This window comes from Neoarius graeffei, chromosome 23, assembly GCF_027579695.1.
Source record: "Neoarius graeffei isolate fNeoGra1 chromosome 23, fNeoGra1.pri, whole genome shotgun sequence".
Classification (NCBI taxonomy): Eukaryota; Metazoa; Chordata; class Actinopteri; order Siluriformes; family Ariidae; genus Neoarius; species Neoarius graeffei.
This window is the reverse complement of record NC_083591.1, coordinates 34,553,982-34,580,861: the sequence shown is the minus strand read 5'-3', so window position 1 is coordinate 34,580,861 and position 26,880 is coordinate 34,553,982.

Below are 26,880 nucleotides of genomic sequence, written 5' to 3'. Positions count from 1 at the left end.
GCACCATGGAACAACACCATCAGTGCTTCTGCACACTGACACTGGAGGAAACTGGCTGGCTGTTCAATTTTGTCCAACAGCTCTGGGATGCCTGCTGGCAGTGGCTGAGGGCAGAAGACCGTGACACCAAAGGGATCATCGATGTGGTGGCACTGGAGCAGTTTATCATGCAGCTGCTGGAAGGGACAGTAGAGTGGGTCCAGTGCCACTACCCAATGTCACTAGGTCGTGTGATCAAGTTGGTGGAGGATGATTTGGTGGTGGTTCCAGTGGCAGGTGGACATCCTGCCTCTTCTCTCTCTCTCTCTCTCTCTCTTTCTGTTTCCCTCCTTCCAGTCCCCGCCCCATTCCCACACCATGGAAATGGGGGCTGACCCACCCACAGCCAGCTCGCCAAGCCCGTGGTGTCCCCCTACCTCCTTTCCATTCTATGTCTGTGTCTTCTCCCACTCAGGTGAGTGATCCCCAAAATGCCAGTGAATATTGAGTATTCTTGGGGATACATATCAGGTGTTGGTGGATTCTGGCTGCAATCAGACCTCAATTTACCAAAGTCTGGTTCAAGGTGAGGCACTGGGGGAAGCACAAGTAGTGAAGGTTTTGTGTGTGCATGGAGATGTTCATGAATATCTGCTAGTGCCTGCCCACATTCAATTTCAGGGAGAAAAACATAGTGTAGAAGTGGCAATTAGCCCATGCCTCACTCACCCACTAATTCTGGGGACAGATAAGCTGGGGTTTAAAGGTTTAATAATGTGTATAGTTGAGGGCAGGTCCTGCAGTAACACCACACGGGGGGATTTTGGTGTGGCATTGACTGGAGAAGCCGTCTCAGAGCTGTCCGTGTCAGCACCATGTCAGAGCAATATGAGGAGAGGGGAGCAGCCTGCCCCTCCTCTCTCTCTCAGGGATTCCCTTGAGGATTTCCCTTGAGAACTAACACGAGATGAGAATCTGCATCATGCTTTTGACCAAGTGAGAGTAGTCAGTGGTCAGACTCTCCAGCCAAATGCAACACTGTCCATCTCATACTTTGCAGTTATTAAAGATAGGTTATACTGAGTGATGCAGGACACCCAAACCTATAAGCAAATAACCCATTTGTTAATCCCAAAGAACCATAGGGAACTCATATTCCATGTGGCTCACTTTAACCCTATGGCTGAACACTTAGATCAGGATAAGACACAAGCCCAAATAATGGCCTGGTTCTATTGGCCAGGGATTTGTGTGGATGTCTGCAAGTGGTGTGCAGCATGCCGCAAATGCCAGCTGGTGAATCCAGTGGCCACTCCAAAAGCACCATTGCGCCCTCTTCCTCTGATCAACACCCTCTTCAAAAGAATTGATATAGATCTCATCAGGTCATTAAATTCATCACCACAAGGATATCACTTTATTTTAGTCCTAGGGGACTATGCAACATGGTACCTAGAAGCAGACCTGCTGTGTAACATTTCCACACACAATGTGGTAGAGGCACTGTTTAACTCTTTGGGGTTGAGAGCTTCACTGGCAAAGCTCGACAGGTTTAGAATGAGTAGGTCATGTATTTAGATAAATATCTTTGGGAGTTTTTCATCATACAAGCATGATAAACATATTGACAGAAACTTTATACTTTACACTTTATGTGCCCACTGTCAAATAATATCATAGTTTTTAATTTATCTAAATTAGATGAAACATAAAACTTGTCACCTTCCTCAGTCACACCGGAGTCGGAGCGCTGAGTGTGCAGTTATACATTCATAAAAGACTATTCACAAGGTAATGGCATGATAATCACTTTCAGTCTTTCGGTTTTGATTGGTTTCTCTTTACTGTGAGCATTCCCACTGTGAAACAGGATAAAATCTGTCAGACATAGTTTAGGCTATTTGGAGGTAAAACTTGTTGTGAGAGCAAGAAGGTCTGGGTTCGAGCCCCATGGCCGGCGAGGGCCTTTCTGTGCAGAGTTTGCATGTTCTCCCCATGTCCGCGTGGGTTTCCTCCGGGTGCTCCGGTTTCCCCCACAGTCCAAAGACATGCAGGTTAGGTTAACTGGTGACTCTAAATTGACCGTAGGTGTGAATGTGAGTGTGAATGGTTGTCTGTGTCTATGTGTCAGCCATGTGATGACCTAGTGACTTGTCCAGGGTGTACCCCGCCTTTCGCCCGTAGTCAGCTGGGATAGGCTCCAGCTTGCCTGCGACCCTGTAGAACAGGATAAAGCGGCTACAGATAATGAGATGAGATGAGACTTGTTGTGAGATGGCATGTGGATTTTATGTGCTTCAGATGATTCAAGACAGCAAATCAATTCATGATTCAGGACAGCAATTTGGCTCAATCTTGAGAACTGTGAAACTTATGATGAATGGTGCTGTTTTTTTTTTGTTTGTTTTTTGTTTTTTTTTTACTTCGACTTGATCCAGCCAAAGAGCAACTCGAGTAAGTGTAAACATTTCTTCTATTTCTGATGAGAAATTGGTTGATATGCATGCACTGTTGTGTATACACAGGAAAAATGACTGAGGAGTTTTTTTCCAGAGTTAAAAGTATTTTCCTCAAAATAGCTAATTTTGCTTGATTTTGAGTTTAGAGAGTAAAATTTGGAGCTGGAGTGGGAGCAAAATTACAGAGTAATTGTGTTACAGAGTAACAGAGTTGGTTGTGGCTCTGAACAGTGTAAAATAGTACAAGACACACTGAATAGAGTCAAATACCAAAATAAAGTCAAATACCAGATAAATGAAGCTGTTGTAAAAAGCAGTTTTAGAACTGTGTTGGAATATGCGAAAAACATTACCTTACCCATTGTGACTTGACCTGATGGGATTAAGAGTTAATCTGATGGGATTAAAAGTTGGCAGTAGGAGGGTTTTTCTCTCTTCTCATTGAATGAATTGTTAAACTTCTCATTGAATACCCCTGCCACTGCCAACCCTTTATCACAAAATAATAGGATATATTTTTTTTGATGGCCAGTTAATTGTCCAAATCAATGGTGCAGATTTAAGTTTTTGTGCTTGATACATTCCAAAGACTGAAGAGAACCACTTCAAGTGACCAAAATGGTTCAACAGAATGGGCAAGGTCATGTTTTTTTTTTCACACATTCCAACACAGTTCTAAAACTGCTTTTTATAACATCTTAATTTATCTGTGATTTTTTAAAAGTACAATCATGACATACATACTACATGGATATTATTGTAGCTAAACTTGTGCTGAATACAGAAAAGTCGCATAACTTTGAAAATACTGCTTAGATTTGTTGACATTGACAACAAAATCAGAGCATACCAAAATCATTAAAGTGCCAGAAAATACCCTCAGACCCCAGAGGGTTAAAATTAGCTTCTGAGTCGGGATTCCCAAAGAAATCCTGACTAACCAAGGCACTCCATTCATGTCATGCACACTTCACAAGCTTTATGAGTTATTGGGGGTTAAATCCATCTGCACCAGTGTTTATCACCCACAAACAGATAGCTTGGTAGAATGATTTAATCAAACTCTTAAAAATTTAATTCAGAATTTTGCAATTGAAGATACATGTAGGTGGAATAAATGGCTTGAGCCCCAGTTATTCTCAGTACAAGAGGTCCCACAAGCCTCCATGGGGTTCTTCTTGTTTGAATTGTTGTATGGGTGTAAGCCTCGCAACATTTCAGATGTGCTGAAGTAAAATTGGGAGGAGAGACCTTCAAACAGTTAAAATGAAATTCAGTATGTTCTTGACCTGCACGCAAAGCTTCAAACACTCAGTCACTTAACCCAGGAGAATTTATGGCAGGTGAGAATGTCAAGCCCAGATGTACAACAGGAGTGCGCACCTTAGAGAATTCACAATGGGAGATAAAATGCTCATATTATTGCCCAGTTCGAGCTAAAAATTAATTGCTAATTGGCAAGGGCCCTTTGAGGTCAGATGGCAAGTTGGGGATGTTGACTATGAGGTGAGGTGAATGGATAGGGGTGGGGTTCTACAAATATACCATCTCAACCGACTAAAACTTTGGAATGAGGGGATCCCTGTGGCATTGGCATTGGTAGTTCTGGAGAGGGTGGAGCTGGGACTGGAGTTAAAAACAAAAGTAACCACTCAAGCCACTCTGGTCCCCTGTGGAAACCACCTCTCATTGGCCCAACTCACAGAGGTTGCCAATTTGCAAGCGGAGTTTTTGGACATGTTCTCGCCCCTACCTGGCCACACTCACCTCATAGAACACCACATTAAGATGTCCCCAGGGGTGGTGGTGTGTAGTTGCACATGCTACTTGCCTGAACACAAGAAAGCAGTGGTTCAGGATGAACTCAAGGCCATCCTTGAAATGGGAATAACCAAGGAGTCCCACAGTGATTGGAGCAGCCTGGTGATCTTGGTCCCCAAGACCGACAGGTTGGTCTGGTTCCATGTGGGCTATAGAAAAGTCAGTACGGTGTCTAAATTTGACATGTACCCAATGCCTTGCATTGATGAGGTGCTTGATCGATTAGGCACTGCTCACTTTTATTCAACACTGGATTTGACAAAGGCAGACTAGTAGATCCCCTTGACTCCTCCATCCTGAGAAAAAAAAACAGCCTTTTCCACACCATTTGACTTACACCAATTTGTCCTTCTTCCTTTCAGATTATTCAGTGCTCCTGCAATGTTCCAGTGGCTTATGGACAAAATTGTCCACCCACATGCCACCTATGCTGCTACCTACTTAGACGACATCATTATATATAGCCATGTTTGGCTACGGCACCTAGAATACCTTAGGGCTGTCCTGGAGTCCCTGAGTCATGTGGATCTCATGGCTAACCCAAAAAAGTGTGCAATTGGGCAGGTGGAAGCATGGTATCTGGGTTTCCACTTGGGTCATGGACAGGTGCGTCCCCAAATTGACAAGACCACAGTGATTGTGACCTGCCGAGGCTGGACAGCTCCCCAGCCTGAACTGGGCAGTGGGGGCATGGTCAAGCATTGGTTTGTGAAATGAGGGCAGGGCCAAGGAAGATGGGTGGCAAATGGATCACACCTCTTATCAATTAATGTTGTGTGTGTACGTCTGTTGCAGTGATGATGGAGCAGAGAAAAGGAGGAAGAGAGTGAAGAGTCAAGGTCTCTCCTGACCAGAGCATGTGTGTGTGTTTGAGTGAATGAGCTTAGTGAAGCTGAAAAGCAACAAAATAGTGAAAGTAAAGTCTGTGTTGACCTCATTTCCCACCTGTCCGCACTTCAGTATTCCACTCACGTCAGGGACATACTACATGCAATATTATGTTAATAATCACTCATCTAACTAAAAAGAAACAACAGCTCGTGAGACTTCCCACTGCAAGGTTGGCCAAGAGCTTGCTTTCACAACATGCTCAAACAGCTCCACCAAAGCCTCGGGGTTGTCCCGTAGACCCATCTTGAGCAAAAGAATGTCAGGTTTGGCCACAGCATCCACAGGAGTGGCTGCTGGAGTACCCGCTATGTGGACCAGGCAGAAGTGCTGTTCTTGCTCTGGATACAACACGACTAGGGCCTAATGTTGGGTTCTGTGTTTGCTGACAAGGGTCACAAAGACTGGCGTCAATTCCATGAGGGCACTTTCTCCTCACTCCTGTGTTTTGGCACCACTGTAACACTCTAGCAGCTCAGGGAATGAGGAATTAGGAGACTGGCTTGCAGCAACACAAGGTGCATTTATTCTCAGTTTACTTTCCCTTTTTCACCAACTTCATCTCAGTGTGCACACATACAGCACTGGGTTGCTCAGTTCTCTCTCTCTCTCTCTCTCTCTCTCTCTCTCTCTCTTTCTCTTTCTGTTTACCAGTTTCTCTCTGCAAGAACACAAGAGTCACATATAAATTCCTAGTAATCAGGCACAGGTGAAACTCATCACATGTTACTTGCTGGTTCTACCAGACTCCTCACTGCCCACAGCCCATGCTTGATCATGCCCCCATTGCCACACGTGGTTTATCATTAATTCAGCTAATTTATCAAATGACTGCAAACTAGGCTTATGTTGTGCTCCTGACATTATCTATAATTTCACATTATGAGACTGACATTTAAAAAAAAAATCTTTCCTTCTTTCCCAGGAGCCTGTTTCCTGTTTGGCAGGCCCAGTGATGGTTTGTTAGTCGGTGGACTAAAAGCTAATGAGCAAAGAAGGCAATCACTTCTGAACCATTTATCATGATCTTTCATTGCAAGATATATATATATATATATATATATATATATATATATATATATATATATATGGCCAGATTATAGACTTCTGCTTTAGTATATTCAAATATCTATGGGCTATCCATTCTTTTTCTTTTCTTTTTTCTCCTCCATAACTGCATATTAAAGCCTGAGTCAACGTATGGTATTTTGTAGCATACAGATTTTGGAGAATTAGGCAGTCTTCATACTGTATAATAATGTACAGAAACCATTAGAGTTCAAGAAATACAAAAAGCAGTGACAAATGGACTATGGAACTGTTGAATACAAAAAAAAGGACAGCAGTGTCAGAATGGTTGAATGGGTTGTGTTTATGTAGTAATCCTATGATTTACCTGAAGCCCATAGGGGGCAGGTTTGCTATGCTCATATAGAGCCATTGCATTTGTGTTCAGACCAGAGAAGAATATCCCGAATGCATTGTGTAAATGTGTTGCCCGTGCTTTCTTTATATAAAATATTCAAACGGATTGATGGTGTTCGTGTTTGTTAATGTAGTCAAGATACTACATATTGGCGACGAGGACTCCACGCAGAGAGCGAATTCCGGACACCTTGGTGAGAGATAATTGTCAGTTTACTTTCCCCGAAGTTGCGAGGGAGGGAAGAGCTAGCTAGCAAGCCAGCAAGTTAACCTGATATGGCAGCGACCATTGGAACACTCGTGGCATTCGACCACAAAATGCAAAGTTGGGAGGAATATGTAGAAATTATACAGCACTTTTTTGCAGCAAATGGAACTAATGACGCAGACAAACAAAAATCCGTTCTCATTAGTGTGGTGGGCGCTGAAACTTACAGCCTGATGCGCAACTTGGTAAGCCCTGACAAACCAGGAGATCGCACTTTTGATGAGCTAGTGATGTTGCTAAAAGACCATTTTAACCCACGACCCAGCGAAATTGTGCAGCGTTTCAGATTCAACTCCCGCGTGAAGCAACCGGACGAGTCAGTGTCCGAGTTTGTTGCCCAACTTAGAAAGCTGGCACAGGACTGTAATTATGGGGTGTCACTCTCACAAATGCTGCGGGATCAACTAGTGTGTGGGATAAACGATGAGACCATGCAAAGACGTTTACTGGCTGAGTCAAATCTCACGTTTGAAAAAGCACTCAAAATGACTTTAGCTATGGAGTCTGCATACAAAAACACACAGGATTTGCAAGGAAAGGCAGCGTGTAATAGCATCAGAGAAAGGGGGAATCCCAGCGCTGCATTTAGGCGACCTGAAAGAAAAACAGGAGAGGAAGGGAAAACTTGTTACAGGTGCAATGGCGGAAACGATCCCTTATCCTGCCGTCTCAAGCAAGAGAAATGCCATTCATGTGGGAAAATAGGCCACATTGGTAGAGCTTGTCGAAATTCTAGAAAACAAACTGTTCTGAAGCCAAACAAGGGGAAAATAGCCGAAAGAGCATAAACAGTGCACCCAGTGGGAGTAGTCACTCACACCATGTAACTGTAGATTCAGAAGAGGAAGAATATGAAAAAACAGATGACATAGAGCAAGCCTTTTCAATGTACAGTCTACAGGACAAACATTCAAAGGTAAAACCAATTGTTGCGGAGTTGACAGTTCATGGGGAAAACGTAAAGTTTGAAGTGGACACAGGATGCAGCATTACACTTATGAACGAATCAGTGTTCAATGCACAGTGGGAAAATGTGAAAAAGCCCAAAGTGGGGCAAACTAGTATGAAATTAAAAATATATACAGGGGAAGACATAAAGGTGCTGGGAGTAGCTGATGTCAATGTGCAATGTCAAAACCAACGAAAAAACTTACCTCTCTACATAGTCAGTGGCACTGGACCCAATCTGCTGGGCCGAAGCTGGCTCAAACAATTAAGATTGAACTGGGCAGAAATTCACAACATGAGTGTAGCAAGTGGGAAAAGGCTGACCGTAGAACAGGTGCTGGCGCGTCATGAAGATGTATTCAAGGATGAGTTGGGGACGTTGAAGGGAGTCAAGGCGACCATTAACGTTGTGCCAGGCACAATACCCAGATACTTCCGTCCTAGACAGATCCCCTTCGCTATGCGCCCTAAAGTGGAAGCCAAAATAAACCACCTGATAAAGGAACAGATAATCACCCCTGTCAAACACTCAGACTGGGCATGTCCGGCGGTACCCATATTGAAACCCGATGGGTCAATTAGGCTGTGCGGTGATTATAAGCTCACTGTGAATCGAGTGTCCCTCTTAGAACAGTACCCAATCCCAAAAATAGAAGACCTGTTCATAGCCTTGTCTGGAGGCCAACAGTTTTCAAAACTAGATATGAGCCACGCTTATGCACAGATTCTGATGGATGAGAACTCAAAGAAGTACCTCACAGTGAACACGCACAAGGGTCTTTTCACATACAACCGCCTCCCTTTTGGCGTTTCATCCGCCCTGGCCGTTTTCCAAAGAACGATGGAGGGGTTGCTGCAGGGCATACCAATGGTGGCTATTTATTTGGATGACATTCTTGTGACAGGTATAAATGCCCAGGACCATCTCAAGAACTTGAATGCAGTGTTAGGACGCTTGGAGGAGGCCGGGTTGCATCTGAAGAGGTCCAAATGTGAGCTACTGAAGGACGAGGTGTGTTATTTAGGCCACAAGGTGAATGCACAGGGTCTGCACCCAATGACGTCAAAGGTCAAGGCAATCAGCGATGCCCTGACACCATCAAATGTTACAGAGCTCAAAGCGTATCTGGGGCTGCTGAATTATTACAATCGTTTTCTCCCTAACCTGTCCACACTGCTTGCCCCAATGCACCAGCTGCTGAGGAAAGATGAGAAATGGGCATGGACAAACAAGCAAGCTGAAGCTTTCCGTAAGTCCAAAGAACTCCTTCAGTCTGCCCATGTGTTAGTTCATTATTCTGCGGATAGGGAACTAATTTTGGCATGTGATGCATCCCCTTATGGAGTGGGTGCTGTGTTATCGCACAGGATGCCTGAAGGAACTGAGAGGCCACTGGGTTTCATGTCAAGAACCCTTACTGCATCGGAGAAACGATACTCTCAGCTAGACAAAGAGGGTTTAGCTGTCATATTCAGTATCCAGAGATTCCACAAGTACCTATATGGACGTAAGTTTACCATCACAACCGATCATAAGCCTTTGATAACACTGTTCCATGAAATGAAACGTGTACCCCACATGCTCTCACCCAGGATCCAGAGATGGTCTGTTCTGCTCAGAGCCTATGAGTACAAGATAATCTACAAACCTGGGAAATTCCACAGCAACGCTGACGTGCTCAGCAGACTGCCAGTTCCATCCCTGCAGACAGAGCAGGAGACGCCAGAGCGGGTGCTGATGTTGGACCAGATGGATGATGTACCCCTCAATGTGTCTCAGATCAGAAAGTGGAAAGGCAAGAATGCGCCTTTGAGGAAAGGCAAGAATGCGCCTTATGATCTCATGGAAGACAGGCAGTCTACCCTGTACTTCCTTAGTTTAGTTTAAAAAAAAAACAACTGTTGTAAATGTTTATGTATTGTCAAGACAATGTGTTCATGAGCTTGGTTCTGTTTACATCTCAGGTTGTGAACAAAAGAAACCTGCTAGGAAGTTCTGTATTTTCAGTATTATGTATTTTTAGTAGTTTGTACTGTTAGTACCTATGTTTTATCTTAACAGTGGGGGAGTGTAGTAATCCTATGATTTACCTGAAGCCCCTAGGGGGCACTGGGGGGTTTGCTATGCTCATATAGAGCCATTGCATTTGTGTTCAGACCAGAGAAGAATATCCCGAATGCATTGTGTAAATGTGTTGCCTGTGCTTTCTTTATATAAAAGATTCAAATGGATTGATGGTGTTCGTGTTTGTTAATGTAGTCAAGATACTACAGTTTATTTGAAGAGTTTGGTTCCAAAATTCAATAAATCCACTGTGATAAGCTTGAGGAAAAAAAAAATCCTACCAAAAATTGGTAGTATGAATACCTCTATTATATATTTGAAACTTTAATATGAGGTTGTAATGACATTAAAAATGCAAATCTAGATTTTGATTTTTTTAAATTTAATTTTTTTTTTCCAAAATGTGATATGTCCATGACATGTCCTGTTTGTGCCTCACCCGACCCTTTGCTTGTTTAATCTTTATGATTCCTGCTTGCCGTTTTTGGATTATTTGCCTGTGTTCACTCCTATTACTAAATAGCGCAGCAGCAACAATTATTGACACCTTAACGATCTTTTGGCCATTACAAATATAGAAAAGACTTTCAAAATGTAAATTGTGCATCAATATCAAACTTCCACTGAAAAAAAAAAGAGTTGATTCCTGATTACTTAGTATATCAGATGATGTGGCACCGTTCCATAAATATTGACATCCAGATGATTATTTATTTTCTTTAAAAAATCATCGGTACGTGGTATTAAGTTAACAAAACATAGTTTTTATTTAAAAATTGTTTTGCATAGACTTATATTTAGTACAAAATATCTTTTATATAAATGTATCGATGTTGGTGCTTCCATAAATTAGGAAGTAATTGTAAACAAATGAACTGATAATGTTTAACCTGTGTCAGAAAATCTTTTTATTCCACTTTCTACCCACTTTCTAAGTATTTTTGTAGATCACATTTTGTTAATCATTGGTTGTTGTTTGTATTAATTTCTAGTTTTGGAGTTTACCAATAAATGTCAACAGGCAATTTACATTTTTTTTGGTAACTCCTGTGTAAAGCATCCTTGGGTTTGTGAAAGGTGCTATATAAATTGAAATTATTATTATTATCATCTCATCTCATTATCTCTAGCCGCTTTATCCTTCTACAGGGTTGCAGGCAAGCTGGAGCCTATCCCAGCTGACTATGGGCGAAAGGCGGGGTACACCCTGGACAATTAAGTCGCCAGGTCATCACAGGGCTGACACATAGACACAGACAACCATTCACACTCACATTCACACCTACGGTCAATTTAGAGTCACCAGTTAACCTAACCTGCATGTCTTTGGACTGTGGGGGAAACCGGAGCACCCGGAGGAAACCCACGCGGACATGGGGAGAACATGCAAACTCCACACAGAAAGGCCCTTGCCGGCCCCGGGGCTCGAACCCAGGACCTTCTTGCTGTGAGGCAACAGTGCTAACCACTACACCACCGTGCCGCTCTATTATTATTATTATTATTATTATTATTATTACATTGTATCCACATCAAAATCCAGGTCAAAGGTCAATTTTTTTTTTAATTGAGATTTTAAATTTACATCTAAAAGTGTAAAATGTCTGCTGATATTGTAATATGTGGTAGATATTTACAACAAACTGCAAAAAAAAAAAATGTGAATGGAATTGAAACATCTGAATATTTCAAGCATGTATTTTTTATGTTTTTTTTTATATGCTAGGAATTTAATTCTGGTCTAATTCTATTGATTGTTGCAATAGGATTTCAAATACTCTATGAGCATTCCATTCTGTTATGAATCAGAAAAAAATATATGATAAATCACAGCACTTTTATATTTTTAAAATACTTCATCTACTTCAACAATGATACACAAAGATTGATACATAACAGTTGTAAATGTAACTTAAGTCCACAAAGTATCAATAATGGTGGACACCGGTGAAAGTGATGACTATTATCAGAACATCACTTCACTTCTCAAATGCGTATTTAGATACAAAATGGCGACCGTCAAATGAAAGAGTAAGAAACAAAGTAGGTTTCGACAAGGATATTATGAAATATTGGTGAATTTGATAAGTAAAAACATGTCCATGGTCTTTCCACCATGCTCATCTGCAATAAAAATGTCTGGGTTTTTCTCAACTTGCTGATCATGCTGAAAAAAAATCTCAGGTAACAAGCTCTGTCATCAGATGACAAGCTCAATGGGCGAGGGGGGGGGGGGGGGTTTCTTCTGGTTGACTAATTAACCAATAATAACTGTTGTAACTGAAACTCACCTTTGCAAAATTGTTTTTTTATTGGTAAATCTGAAAAGGTGTCGATAATTATGGACTCTTATAATTGTAGCCACCACTCTACTTATTGTGCACACACATCTGCCTCCCACCCATCCCTGACAGTGGGATTATTTACTAACACATTTTACACTCATCGGGACACAGTTTTTAGGCAGTGCCTCTCTCTCTCTCTCTCTCTTGCTCTCTCTCTCTCTCTCTCTCTCTCTCTCTCTCTATACACATATATATATATATATATATATATATATACACACACACACACACACACACACACACACACACGGATATAAAAAGTGTACACACCCTGTTAAAATAAGAGGATTTTCTGATGTAAAAAAGAGTCCACTATAAATAATTTCAAAACTTTTCCCACCTTTAACCTCTACAATTTGATTGAAAAGCAAACAAATCTGTTAGAGGGAAAGCATAAAAAATTAAAAATGTACAATAAGCTGGTTGTCTAAGTGTGCACACCCTTAAACTAATACTTTGTTGAAGCACCTTTTGATTTAATTACAGCATTCAGTCTTTTTGGGTAGGAGTCTATCAGCTTGCCACATCTAGACTTGGCAATATTTGCCCACTCTTCCTTGCAAAAGCACTCCAAATCTGTCAGATTGCGAGGGCATCTTTTGTGCACAGCCCTCTTCAGGTCACCCCACAGATTTTCAATTGGATTTAGGTCTTGGATCTGGCTGGGCCATTCCAAAACTTTAATTTTCTTCTGGTGAAGCCATTCTTTTGTTTATTTCAAAGTATGCTTGGGGTCATTGTCATGCTGAAAGATGAAATTCTTCTTCGTCTTCAGCTTTCTAGCAGACACCTGAAGATTTCGGGCCAAAATTGACTGGTATTTAGAACTTTTCATAATTCCCTCCACCTTGACTAAAGCTCTTGTTCCAGCTGAAGGAAAACAACCCCAAAACATGAAGCTTCCACCACCGTGCTTCACCGTGGGTATGGTGTTCTTTTGGTAATGCATAGTGTTGTTTTTGCACCAAACATACCTTTTGGAATTGTGGCCAAAAAGTTCAACCTTGGTTTCATCAGACCGTAACACATTTTCCCACACTCTTTTGGGAGAGTTGATCTATTTTATTTTTTATTTTTGCAAAATAAAAAATAAATTTAGCCAGGTCTGGATGTTTTTCTTTGCAAGAAAAGACTTCCAACTTGTGACCCTACCCCGTAGTCCAGACATTTGGAGAATACAGGAGATTGTTGTCACATGTAGTACACAACCAGTACTTGTCAGAAATTCCTGCAGCTCCTACAGTGTGGCTGTAGGCCTCTTGGCAGCCTCCCTGACCAGTTTTTGTCTTGTCTTTTCATCAATTTTGGAGGGATGTCCAGTTCTCAGTAATGTCACTTTTGTCCCATATTTTCTCCACTTTTTGATGACTGTCTTCACTGTACTCCATGGTATATTTAATGCCATGAAAATTTTTTTGTACCTTTCTCCTGACTAAAAGATGGGGATTGTCCACAATGTTGACAGTCAGTGGGAGCTGCTATTACTGTTTCCATATTTGAGTGGTGCACTGTGATTGGTTGAGTGGAAATAATGCATTCTGTGGAAAATCAGGAATGGCATGTGTTACATTTTGGAAAGAAAGGAGATATACAATTCAGAGAAACATGACAGATATCACATTTTGTATAAAATGATTTTGGAACTTTGAATAGTGATCAAATTCCAAACTTCTTTTGGCAGGAACTTTTTTTTAATTAATTAATTAATTAATTAATTAATTAATTAATTAATTAATTAATTAATTAATTAATTAATTAATTTATTTATTTATTTATTTTTATGGTGCTTATCACATTTTGGAAGCAAACTCTTTATATTTTATTTGATCAAAAACTACTGTAAATTTTTGTGGTTGATGCATATTACTCTCAAAAGTGTTTGTAGCAAGTATTCTAGGTGGGTGGAGCACAGAAGCACAGCAGGCCAGAACTGAGTTCTCAAAACTCGTTGATTGTAGCTTTTCAGCTTTTAACTATTCACGGATGCACGCACACACACAGGTATTCAGGTCGGGAGTCGCTCCCTTCCTCCATGCTCCCTCTCCTCTTATAGGGCACAGTCACTGGGGAAGACACACAAACACAGGTTAATTCCCGTTAGGTGCAGTGATTCCGCCACTTACCTTCCCTGACTCCGCCCTCCATTCACAGACCGACACTTGACCACGCCCCCGCTGCCACATACCCCCACCGCCCGACTCAGGCCGGGCAGCCATCCAGTCTGCAGCCGACTCCCCCCCCTTGATGGGAGAGGAAGCCCGCCACAACCATCTGCGCCCCCGGCTTGTGGACCACCTCGAACTTAAACAGCTGGAGTGCCAGATACCAACGGGTGATCCGCGCGTTGGCATCCTTCATGCAGTGGAGCCACTGCAGGGGCGCTGGTCTGACCAGAGGGTGAAAGGGCGCCCCAGCAGATAGTAGCGGAGGGTGAGAACTGCCCACTTGATGGCGAGGCATTCCTTCTCTATGGTGCTGTACCTGCCCTCGTGCACCGACAGCTTGCGGCTGATATACAGCACTGGATGGTCCTCCCCCTCCACCTCCTGGGACAGAACAGCCCCCAGCCCTCTGTCTGATGTGTCCATCTGTAAAACAAAGGGGAGAGAAAAGTCAGGGGAGTGTAACACTGGCCCCCCACACAGTGCAGCCTTTACCTTAGAGAAAGCCCGCTGGCATTGCTCCGTCCACTGGACCGGATCTGGTGCCGCCTTTTTAGTGAGATCAGTCAGCGGGCTGGTGACGTCCAAATAATTAGGTATAAACCTATGATAATAGCCAGCCAGCCCCAGGAGCCATCTCACCCCCTTTTTTGTCTTGGGCCTCGGGCAGGCCGCAATCTCTGCTGTCTTATTGATTTGGGGATGCACCTGCCCACTGCCCAAGTGGAAGCCCAGATACTGTACTTCCACCCGCCCAATTGCACACTTCTTCTCACCTCAGCGACCCCAAGACGGCCCTCAGGTGTTTTAGGTGCCGCGGTCAGTCATTACTATAAATAATAATGTCATCCAAGTATGCGGCTGCATAGGTGGCGTGGGGGCAGATGACCCTATCCATAAGCCGCTGGAACGTAGCGGGCGCCCCAAACAGCCCAAACGGAAGTGTGACGAACTGGTGTAAGCCAAACGGTGTGGAAAAGGCCATTTTCTCTTGGGATAGTGGAGTCAAGGGGATCTGCCAATATCCCTTTGTCAAATCCAGTGTCGAATAAAAATGAGCTGTGCCTAGTCGATCGAGTAACTTGTCAATACGAGGCATTGGGTATGCATCAAATTTAGACGCCGTGTTGACTTTTCTATAGTCCACACAGAACCAGATCGACCCGTTGGCCTTGGGAACCAAGACCACCGGACTGCTCCAGTCACTGTGGGACTCCTTGGCAATGCCCATTTCGAGCATGGTCTCGAGTTCTTCCCGAACCACCTTTTTCTTGTGTTCAGGCAGTCTGTAAGGGCGGCTGCGCACTACCACCCCCGGGGGCGTCTCAATGTGGTGTTCTATGAGGTGGGTGTGGCCGGGCAGGGGCGCGAACACGTCAGAGAATTCTGTTTGCAACCGGGCGACCTCCGCAAGCTGGGTTGGGAAGAGGTGGGCTCCACAGGGGACCGGAGCGGTGGGTGATGGCAATTTTCCCTTTTGAACCTCCGGCCCCAGCTCCACCTTCTCTGGAACCACTGACACCAGCGCCACGGGGACCTCCTCACTCCAATGTTTTAACAGATTGAGGTGGTATACCTGTAACGCCCCACCCCTGTCCATTCGCCTCACCTCATAGTCGACATCCCTGACTTGCCGTGTGACCTCGAAGGGTCCTTGCCACCTGGCAATTAATTTAGAGCTTGACGTGGGCAATAGCACGAGTACTTTGTCTCCCGGTGTGAATTCCCTAAGGCGCGTGCCCCTGTTGTACAGGCGGACTTGACGTTCTTGAGCCTGCCGCAAATTCTCTTGGGTTAGGTGTGTGAGTGTGTGGAGTTTTGCACTCAGGTCAATAACGTATTGAATTTCATTTTTGCTTGTTGAAGGTCCCTCCTCCCAATTTTCCCACAGCACATCTAGGATGCCGCAGGCTTACGCTCATATAATAATTAAAACGGGGAGAACCCCGTGGAGGCTTGTGGTACCTCTCACACTGCGAAAAGCAGGGGTTCAAGCCATTTATCCCAGTTAAGTGCGTCCTCGCTTACAAATTTTTTAATTATGGTTTTGAGGGTGCGATTAAACCGTTCGACTAAGCAGTCCATTTGTGGGTGATAAACGCTGGTGCGGATCGGTTTGATTCCCAATAACCCATACAGTTCGCACAGTGTGCGTGACATGAACATAGTGCTTTGATCGGTCAGAATCTCTTTGGGGATTCCGACTCGGGAGATAACGTGGAAAAGCGCTTCCGCAATACTACATGCAGAGATATTGCGGAGCGGCACCGCTTCCGGATATCGCGTTGCATAATCCGCCAGAACTAAAATAAAGCGATACCCTCATGTTGACCGATCTAATGGCCCAATGAGATCCATCCCAATTATTTCGAACGGGGTCTCAATTAATGGTAGAGGGCACAAAGGCACTTTTGGGATGGCCGCTGGATTTACTAACTGGCATTCGCAGCATGCCGTACACCACCTACGGACATTGCCGTGAATCCCTGGCCAATAGAACCAGGCCATTATTCGGGCTAGTGTCTTATCCTGCCCTAAGTGTCCAGCCATGGGATTAAAGTGAGCCGCCTGGAATACCAATTCCCGGCGGCTCTTTGGGATCAAAAGTTGGGTTATTTGTTCCTTAGTTTGAGTGTCCTGCATCACTCGGTATAATCTATCTTTAATAATGGAAAAATAGGGGAAGGACAGGGTGGTGTTTGGCTGGAGCGTTTGACCATCGATTACTCTCACTTGGTCAAATGCATGCCACAGAGACTCATCTCCCACTCTTCACTAAGTGCGTCATTAAATCCTGAAATCCCGGCCAATCAGTCCCCAAAATTATAGAGTGGGCGAGGTGAGGATTAACCGCCGCCTGAACTCTAAATTTCTCCCCTTGAAACAGAATGTGGACCGACACTAAAGGATAGTTGTGAACATCCCCGTGCACACACAACACCTTCACCAATTGTGCTCTCCCCAATGCCTTGTTTTGCACCAGACTTTGGTGAATTGAGGTCTGATTACAGCCGGAATCCACCAAAGCCTGATATGTATCCCCTTGGATACTCACCGGTATGCGATACTCTCTGGCCTGATCGAGGACGGTTCCTGGCGCTTCGGGGATCTGGACCACTGCACCCACCTCCATCACCGAGCACTGATGCTGGAGGTGCCCCGGCTCCCCGCAGCGCCAGCACACCGGCCCGGGCTCTCTCTCTGCACCGGTGTTCCGGATATCACTCACCTGAGGGGGGGGAAGACACAGACATGGAAGAAGGAAATGGTAGGACACCGTGGATGCGGCGGGCCAGCTGGGGTGGAGCCGGCCCCCGCCTCCGCAGTGGGGGAATGGGGTGAGGGAGAGGAACAGAAGGGGAGAGAGAGGGGAGGGGCGAAGGGGAGACACGCTGTTCTGCCATTGAAACGGCCACCATATGGTCCTCCGCCAGCTCAATGGCCTGATCCAGCGCTGCCAGGCAATAGCACTGGACCCACTCCACGGTTCCTTCTGGAAGTCGAGCGATGAACTGCTCCAGCGCCACCAGATCGATGATCTCCTCGGCGTCGCGGTTGTCGGCCCTCAGCCACCAGCGGCAGGCGTCCCGTAGTTGCTGGCCAAATGCGAACGGCCGGCCAACCTCCTCCAGGCGCAGCGCACGGAAGCGCTGCCGCTGCTGCTCCAGAGTGTGACCCACACGCTGGAGGACGGCCCTGCAGAGGTCCGCGTAGACCAGCCAGCTGTTGGCGGGGAGCTGTAGCGCGGCCAGCTGTGCCTCGCCCCTGAGCAGGGGGAGGAGGCGCACCGCGCACTGTTCCACCGGCCAACCCCATGCCTCTGCTGCCTGCTCAAAGAGAGCGAGGAAGGCCTCAGGGTCATCGTGCGGGCCCATCTTTGTTAGGGTGAGGTGGGAAGGGCCTGCGGCGGTGGTGGACCCCGCCGACGCGAGTAGGTGCCGGAACACCTGGCGATCTTCCTGCTGCGCCAGCACCAGGGCCTCGAACCTTTGCTCCTGTTCTTCCCGGAGAGCGACCAGCGCCTGGTGCTGGCTCTGTTGGGCCATGGCGAGGGCATGGATCAGGTCCTTGAAGGGGGAGGACTCCATGGGGCTGTTCTCTCCTGCGCTCCGTCCCGGGTTTCAGCACCACTGTAGCAAGTGTTCTAGGTGGGTGGAGCACAGAAGCACGGTAGGCCAGAACTGAGTTCTCAAAACTTGTTTATTGTAGCTTTTCAGCTTTTAACTATACACGCACGCACGCACACACACACACACACAGGTATCCAGGTCGGGAGTCGCTCCCTTCCTCCGCACTCCCTCTCCTCTTATAGGGCACAGTCACTGGGGAAGACACAGGTTAATTCCCATCAGGTGCATTGATTCCGCCACTTACCTTCCCTGACTCCGCCCTCCATTCACAGACCGATGCTTGACCACGCCCCCACTGCCACAGTGTTATTTAAACTGAAGACCATTACAGGTTTCTATTAATTTGAGAAATTATGGAACAATATTTTGGTAGCTGTTGAACTGTTGGTAGCTGTTGAGTATTTTTATTGAAGATGTCATTCATATTGTATGATAACATGTGGTATGTTAAAAGAGCATTTTAATATACATAACATTAATTGGTTTCTTTTAAAAAAATACATCTGCTTCTTAGTCATTTAATATTCTCCAGAACATGCATTATCAGTTTTATATATTTGAGTCTTTTTTTTTTTACTTAAAGTATAAATATCTAAGCTTGTGTGAGAAATTAATGCAGAAAAAAAAATGTCCTTCATTACTGATGAATATAATCACTTTATGGTTCTGAGCTTAGCCATTTGCACCCTGCTGTCTAAATGGTTAAACACAAATTAACAAATACCAAAACAGCAATACCACAAAGATGAAAAGCAAACAATAGTTTATGTAAATGAAAGCATGTCATAGTCTTGCAGAAACTGACTATATTTACATGTGCCTATCAGTGGAACACTCCACACTTGACTGAAAACAGCATTTTATTCATCTAAAAGAGATTTATCGACACTCTTTTTGGCAGCACACAGAGACACACATGCTATAGCTGTTTTTGAGAGGAACAAAGGCTGGTGGGAAAGCCCTGAAACATAAGAGTATGCATTCATCAACCTCACTGCTGGTTCTTTCTCACACTACTAAACACTGTGCTTTGTCTGTATCTCTGACTAGTTCTTCCACTTTCCCAATTTATATGTAAATGTAAGGGTTCTTGACAACGGCAAAGCCCGAGGCCATTTATTTGAACTCCTCAGCAGTCTATAAACCCAAAATAAATGCCATGAGTTCTTGATTTCAAGCTTGGCCAAATAAATCATCTGTATTTTTTTTATTCTATTCTAAAAGTAACACTTCAGAAATAACCACAGTTTACCTCCTCCTCTAAAGCTGCTGAGTACTCTTCATGCTGATTTATCTATTTCTGTTTTTAAAAACTGAATGCTTTAAGTAATACATGAAGAGTAATGGTAGCCTGATTTGTTTTGTTTGGCACTGATGTTCACTTTGGTCCTTCAGGAAAACAATATTAAATTGGCAGCCCAGCACCAACAAGTTGAAGAAATGCATAAGAATTGGGAACACTTCTTTCCTAGGTTTCCAATAATACAGTATGTGGGTAAGTATGGAAGTTCTAAGGAATTTATTAATATAATGGAGATGCAACTTAAATGAATTTAATTACAATGGAGTTGTGGAGTGCACATTTTATTTTATTACTTATTTTTTATTATATATTTTTATTTACTTTTTTATAAGAAGACAGGTATCCAATCTTCATTTGAGCCTTGTCTCATCCATCATTCCTACCACAGCTAACAAAGAATGGAAACACTTGGTGCAAAAAAAGTGTTAGCCACATTAGCAGTTATTTTTCATAATGTACAGTGCCTTGCAAAAGTATTTATCCCCCTTAGTGTTTGTCCTGTTTTGTCACATTACAAGCTGGTATTAAAATGGATTTTTGGGGAGTTAGCACCATTTGATTTACACAACATGCCTACCACTTTAAAGGTGCACATTGTTTTTGTATTGTGAAACAAACAATAATTAAGATGAAAAAAACAGATATCTGGAGTGTGCATAGGTATTCACCCCCCTCAAAGTCAATACTTTGTAGAGCCACCTTTTGCAACAATTAAAGCTGCAAGTCTCTTGCGGTATGTTGCTATTAGCCTAGCATATCCAGCCACTGGGATTTTTGCCCATTCCTAAAGGCAAAACTGCTCCAACTCCTTCAAGTTAGATGGGTTGTGTTGGTGTACAGCAATCTTCAAGTTATGCCACATATTCTCAGTTGGATTGAGGTCTGGGCTTTGATTAGGCCATTCAATGAAATGTAAATGTTTCCTTTTAAACTACTCCAGTGTGACTTCAGCAATATGTTTAGGGTCATTGTCCTGCTGGACCATGAACCTTCATCCCAGTCTGAAACCTCTGGATGACTCAAACAGGTTTTCCTCCAGAATTGCCCTTCATTTAGTGCCATCCATCTTTCCTTCAGTCCTGACCAGCTTTCCTGTCCCTGCAGATGAAAAACATCCCCACAGCATGATGCTGCCACCACCATGCTTAACGTAGGGATGGTGTTCTCAGGGTGATGAGTTTGTGCCACACATGGCATTTCCCATGATGGCCAAAACATTCAATTTTAGTCTCATTTGACCAGAGAATCTTCTTCCATGTGTTTGGGGAGTCTGCCACATGTTGTTGGGCAAACTCCAAACGTGTTTTCTTCAGCAATGGCTTTTTTCTGGCCACTCTTCCATAAAGCCCCACTCTGTGGGGTGTACAGCTTAAAGTGGTCCTATGGACAGATACTCCCATCTCCGCTGTGGATCTTTGCTGCTCCTTCAGTGTTATCTTTGGTGTCTTTGTTGCATCTCTGATTAATGCTCTCCTTGCCCGGTCTGTGAGTTTTGGTGGGCGGCCTACTCTTGTCAGGTTTGTAGTGGTGCCATATTCTTTCCATTTTGCTATAATGGATTTAATGATGCTCCCTGGGATATTCAAAGTTTGGGACATTTTTTATAACCCAACCCTGGTCTATACTTCTCCACAATTTTGTCTCTGACTTGTTTGGAGTGCTCCTTGGTTCTCATGTTGCTTGCTTAGTAGTGTAGCAGAGTCAGGGTCCTTCCAGAACAGGTTGATTTATACAGAAATCATGTAACAGATCATGTGACACTTTGATTGCACATAGGTGGATCAGTGGCGTGCACAGATAGACATGAGGTGGTGCTCAAGCACCTGCCCCTCTGCCCTCTGTCCAAAAAAGTTCCCTTTTGAATTTGTTTTTTTTACAGTTTACTGAGGCCAATGTCGACATGATCTTTTAGAAAAGCCGCGGCATTAAAAGCATGTGTGAAAATAATGTCCCGATGTGTGCCCCCTCCGCACACACACCGGACCTCTGTCTCTCTTGCTCTGTCACGTGAACAAGCATGCAGTGCATTCAATGTGAGGTTGCAGCAGCATAGCGTCCTGGAAGCCACGGCCTTGTCGTAGCGCAGACAACACATTGGGCAGTCAGTCAGCTCTTCCCCTGCCCCACCAGCCAGGTAACACATGAATCGAGTGAAAATGTATTGTTTGCCCTCTCAGCCCAAGCTGTAATTATTTTGTCGTGAAGTAGCCTGTCGCATACAGAAACAACTGCACATAAGTATTATATTTTTTGCTAGACCATTTTCAGATTTAGGAAAACAAAAATTTATTTTTCTATTTTGTTCAACTAGAGATTCCTGGCAAAGTCAAAAATCCTTGATGTAATAAATTAACATTAAGTGGTTGTTTTACACCTTTAAAAACTAAAATGGGTCAGTGGTGACCCGAACACAAGAGGAGGGTTAAATCTCAGACTTTTATAATAGGTGTTCCACATGTGCAAAAAGTGCCCTTTTTTCCCCCCAGAGCACTTGCCCCCCAAAATGTCTGTGCACGCCACTGAGGTGGATCTTAAATCAACTAATTATGTGACCTATAAAGTGAGTTGTTTGGACCAGCTCTTATTTAGGTGTTTCATATGAAAGGGGGTGAATGAATGTTACATGTAAATATAGAAATGTAGTGCACAAATTGTGTGTGTGTGTGTGTGTGTGTGTGTGTGTGTGAGTGAGATAGACAGTGTGTTAAGAGAGTGCATAAGTGTTGTGTATGAGTGAGTGTGTTACATGTAAATATAGAAATATGGTGCATGAATGGTGTGTGTGTGAGAGAGAGGGGTAGGGGGAGAGTGTGTGTTGAGAGAATGCATGAGTGTTGTGTATGTATGAGTGTTGTGTATGTATGAGTGTGACAATTATTAAAGGTCCCATGGCATGAAATTTTCACTTTCTGAGGTTTTTTAACGTTAAAATGAGTTCCTCTGACCTTCTTAAGTCACCCCAGTGGCTAGAAATTTCATAATGTGTAAACCAAACTATGCCCAACATTTGAGAATGGCGCGTCAAAACGGCGCGTTGATAAGCTCTTCCCTTTACTACGTCAGCAAGGGAGATGATCCCCATGCCCCCCCTCTGGATTCCCACCCACTGTATGGATTGCCCGCCCAGTTGTAGTGAGGAGACTATAGAGGACACAACAACATGGCATCACCTAAGCGAGCGAAACATGGAAATTGCGCTGTACATGGATGTGACAACACAGAAAAGAGTCTGTTTTTACTGCCGACGGGAGAGCCCCTGAAGACGCAGTGGCTTAATTTTATTTACTTCAATAATACGCCGTCGAGTCTACCTAAGACGGTGTATGTTTGTCGGAAGCATTTTCCTGAGGAATGTTTCCACAACTTGGGACAGTACAGGGCAGGTTTTGCACATCAACTGTCACTGAAGCCTGGGTCCGTACCAAGCATCCCTGCCGCATCAGCAACAAACCCCAAACAAGTAAGTGTATAACTGGTCGTTTTGCCATGTTTTAAAATCGGTGCGTTAGCCTAGAAATGGCTACATTAGCTGTGCAGCTAACCGCTTCCTGCAGTTAGCCAGGTAATCTGCACTACAAAACTAAAGAGCATGCAGCATGCTCTGTTAAGCTGAGTTTAGTCTGGAAATTGACTGTAACTTATGAGCTTATGTTTGACTATTGCTCCGCAATGCATGTCTTCTGTTGGATAAGCGATATGTTGCTGTAGTTGCTGCTTCTATCCTCTTTGGTTATGGAGTGCGTGTTCAAGCCTAGGGTATTATACATTCATAAACTACCACTCCGAACACTCTCACTCTCTGTTCTCTGTGTCACGTTGAGTTTACGAAAGGAGTCCGAGGGAGAATGGGGTTTTGTCTTAGCAGCGTGGCTACAGGCGCTGATAGCAGCGAGTATGTGTGTGCACGCAAACACTATACTACTATACTATACTACTAGTGTTGTACACACATTTTCCCACTCCCTTATTTAGACTTGTGAAGGAACCTGATTAGTGGTAATTTCTTCTTATGTTATGTATTTCTCATATTTATTTTTGTGTGTCCATAATTTTCTGTCAGTATGTAGATCAGTATCAGTATTGCCATTGCTACTGTTCACACACAGCTAGCATGGCCGCAGCTTGGTCAAGCCCCTCCCCCTCCCCCCATGGCCTGCCCCCACCCTCTACCCTTCCCCGCCTCCTGCTTCTCATTAGCAAAACGATGCACTGGGAAAAGCGCTGAAATGGGGCTTTCTCCCAGGAGGCTATATTTACGTGCCGAGGGTTCATTTCGAGAAAGGCTGCGGATATAACATCCGAAAGCCTCCACGAGCCCATTTAAAGCATCAACAAACCACCATGCCATGGGACCTTTAATCAATGTCTACTCCCTCCAGTAACACACAACATCTCTATATTTTCATGTAACAGACAAACATTAACTTTAAATTTGTATTCTGCGGTTAGAGTGAGCAAAGTGTTTCACAAACTCATTCAAGTTTAGGCATTTGGCTCGGCTAGACTCCACTCTGAATTGTCTGAGGACAGAATTGTAACTGTATGTCTACAAAGTGAGAAAACTTGAAGAGAGTATAAGAGATGAATAACTTACCTCCCAAATTAATTGCACGTTCACATAGGTTGTTGAGTTGTCGGACTAGACCATGACTATCTGATGTCACGACAACCTGCTCATCCACCTGCTGCTTGAACGCGCAAAATGTTTGTGTGCTATGGTAATATGCATCCCCGCAGAAACCAAATAGGCGGAACAAAAATCCAGCGGGCGGAACTAACATTTCGTGGGACATATCAGTTTTATACATTTTATTGTCCAGCCCTGGGGTGGCCAGGGCAGGGCCAAGGTGTGCCTTGGGGTGGCCACAGCCCCTCCTGGCTACCCCTTAGCTCATCTCATCTCATCTCATTATCTCTAGCCGCTTTATCCTTCTACAGGGTCGCAGGCAAGCTGGAGCCTATCCCAGCTGACTACGGGCGAAAGGCGGGGTACACCCTGGACAAGTCGCCAGGTCATCACAGGGCTGACACATAGACACAGACAACCATTCACACTCACATTCACACCTACGGTCAGTTTAGAGTCACCAGTTAACCTAACCTGCATGTCTTTGGACTGTGGGGGAAACCGGAGCACCCGGAGGAAACCCACGCGGACACGGGGAGAACATGCAAACTCCACACAGAAAGGCCCTCGCCGGCCCCGGGGCTCGAACCCAGGACCTTCTTGCTGTGAGGCGACCTCGCTAACCACTACACCACCGTGCCGCCCCCCCTTAGCTCTGCCCCTGAAATCAAGGAAGGTTGAAGAGGAGATACATGGATGTGGTGAGAAAGGACATGAAAGTGGCAGGTGTGGTAGAGAAGGATGAGGAAGACAGGGAGGAATGGAGATGAAAGATCTGCTGTGGTGACCCCTAATCGGGAGCAGCCAAAAGAAGATGATGTGAACCTTTATTTAAGTGACAAAAGTACAAAGAAAATATTTCCAATAGTTTTACTGACCAACTTAATTCATCTCATCTCATCTCATTATCTCTAGCCGCTTTATCCTTCTACAGGGTCGCAGGCAAGCTGGAGCCTATCCCAGCTGACTACGGGCGAAAGGCGGGGTACACCCTGGACAAGTCGCCAGGTCATCACAGGGCTGACACATAGACACAGACAACCATTCACACTCACATTCACACCTACGGTCAATTTAGAGTCACCAGTTAACCTAACCTGCATGTCTTTGGACTGTGGGGGAAACCGGAGCACCCGGAGGAAACCCACGCGGACACGGGGAGAACATGCAAACTCCACACAGAAAGGCCCTCGCCGGCCCCGGGGCTCGAACCCAGGACCTTCTTGCTGTGAGGCGACAGCGCTAACCACTACACCACCGTGCCGCCCACCAACTTAATTGTATTTTGTAAATAAAAGTTAATTTATTTCTCATATGTCAGAGTTGACTGTTTACTGCAGATTTCTTAGCTAGCTCAGGAGAGCTATCCAGAGTGGAGGTTGAAGACATAGAGAAGTTCCCACCACAGACAACCATTCACACCTATGGGCAATTTAGAGTAGATGACTGCACATCTTTGGGGCAAACTGGAGCACCCCGAAGAAACAGGTGAGAAGAACCTCCAAACTCCACACAGAAAGGCCCCCATGAGATTTGAAGCCACACAGAAAGGCCCCCACAAGGCTTGAACCTGGAACCTTCTTGCTGTGAGATGACCGCACTAACCACTGCACCACTGTGCTGCCCTAACATAAATGTAGGTGAGAATGTGATACCTGCCACACACTCAAAAACAACTGTGACAGAGGCATTATTACCAATGTATTACATCACCTTTCCTTTTAATAATGATTTTTACGTGTATGGGAATGGAGGATACTAATTGTTTTAGTTTTGTAATTGGAATTTTTGTCCATTCTTGCTTGATACAAGACTTAAACTGTTCAAGAGACCATGGTCACCTTTGTCTGATTTTCCTCTTGATGATGTGCCATACATTCTCAGTAGGAGACAGATCTGGACTGGCAGCAGGCCAGTCAAGCACATGCACTCTGTGTCTATGAAGGCACACTGTTGTAGCCCATGCAGAATGAGCTCTGGCATTGTTCTGCTGGAATAAACACTTACTTCCTGGGAAGTCACGTTGCTTTAAAGAAAATACCTCTCTAAAATCCCAATATATGCCCCAATATATCAATGGTACTTTCACACACATGCAACTCAACCATGCTGTGGACACTGATGGACCCCCATACCACCACAGATGCTGGCTTTTGCACCTTTCTCTGATAACAAAGTGGATGGTCATGTTCACATTTGGCACTGAGGACTTGACATCCGGTTTTCCCTAAAACAAGCTGAAACATGGATGCATCTGGCCGCAGCACACATTCCCACTGTCTTTTGGTCCATCTGAGATGAGCTCTGACCCAGAGAAATCAGTGGCATTTCTGCATAGAATTGATGAATGGCTTCCATACATCCATTATCGCTTATCCTGTGCAGGGTCATGGGCAAGCTGGAGCCTATCCCAGCTGACTATGGGCAAGAGGTGGGGTACACCCTGGACCAGTCTCCAGA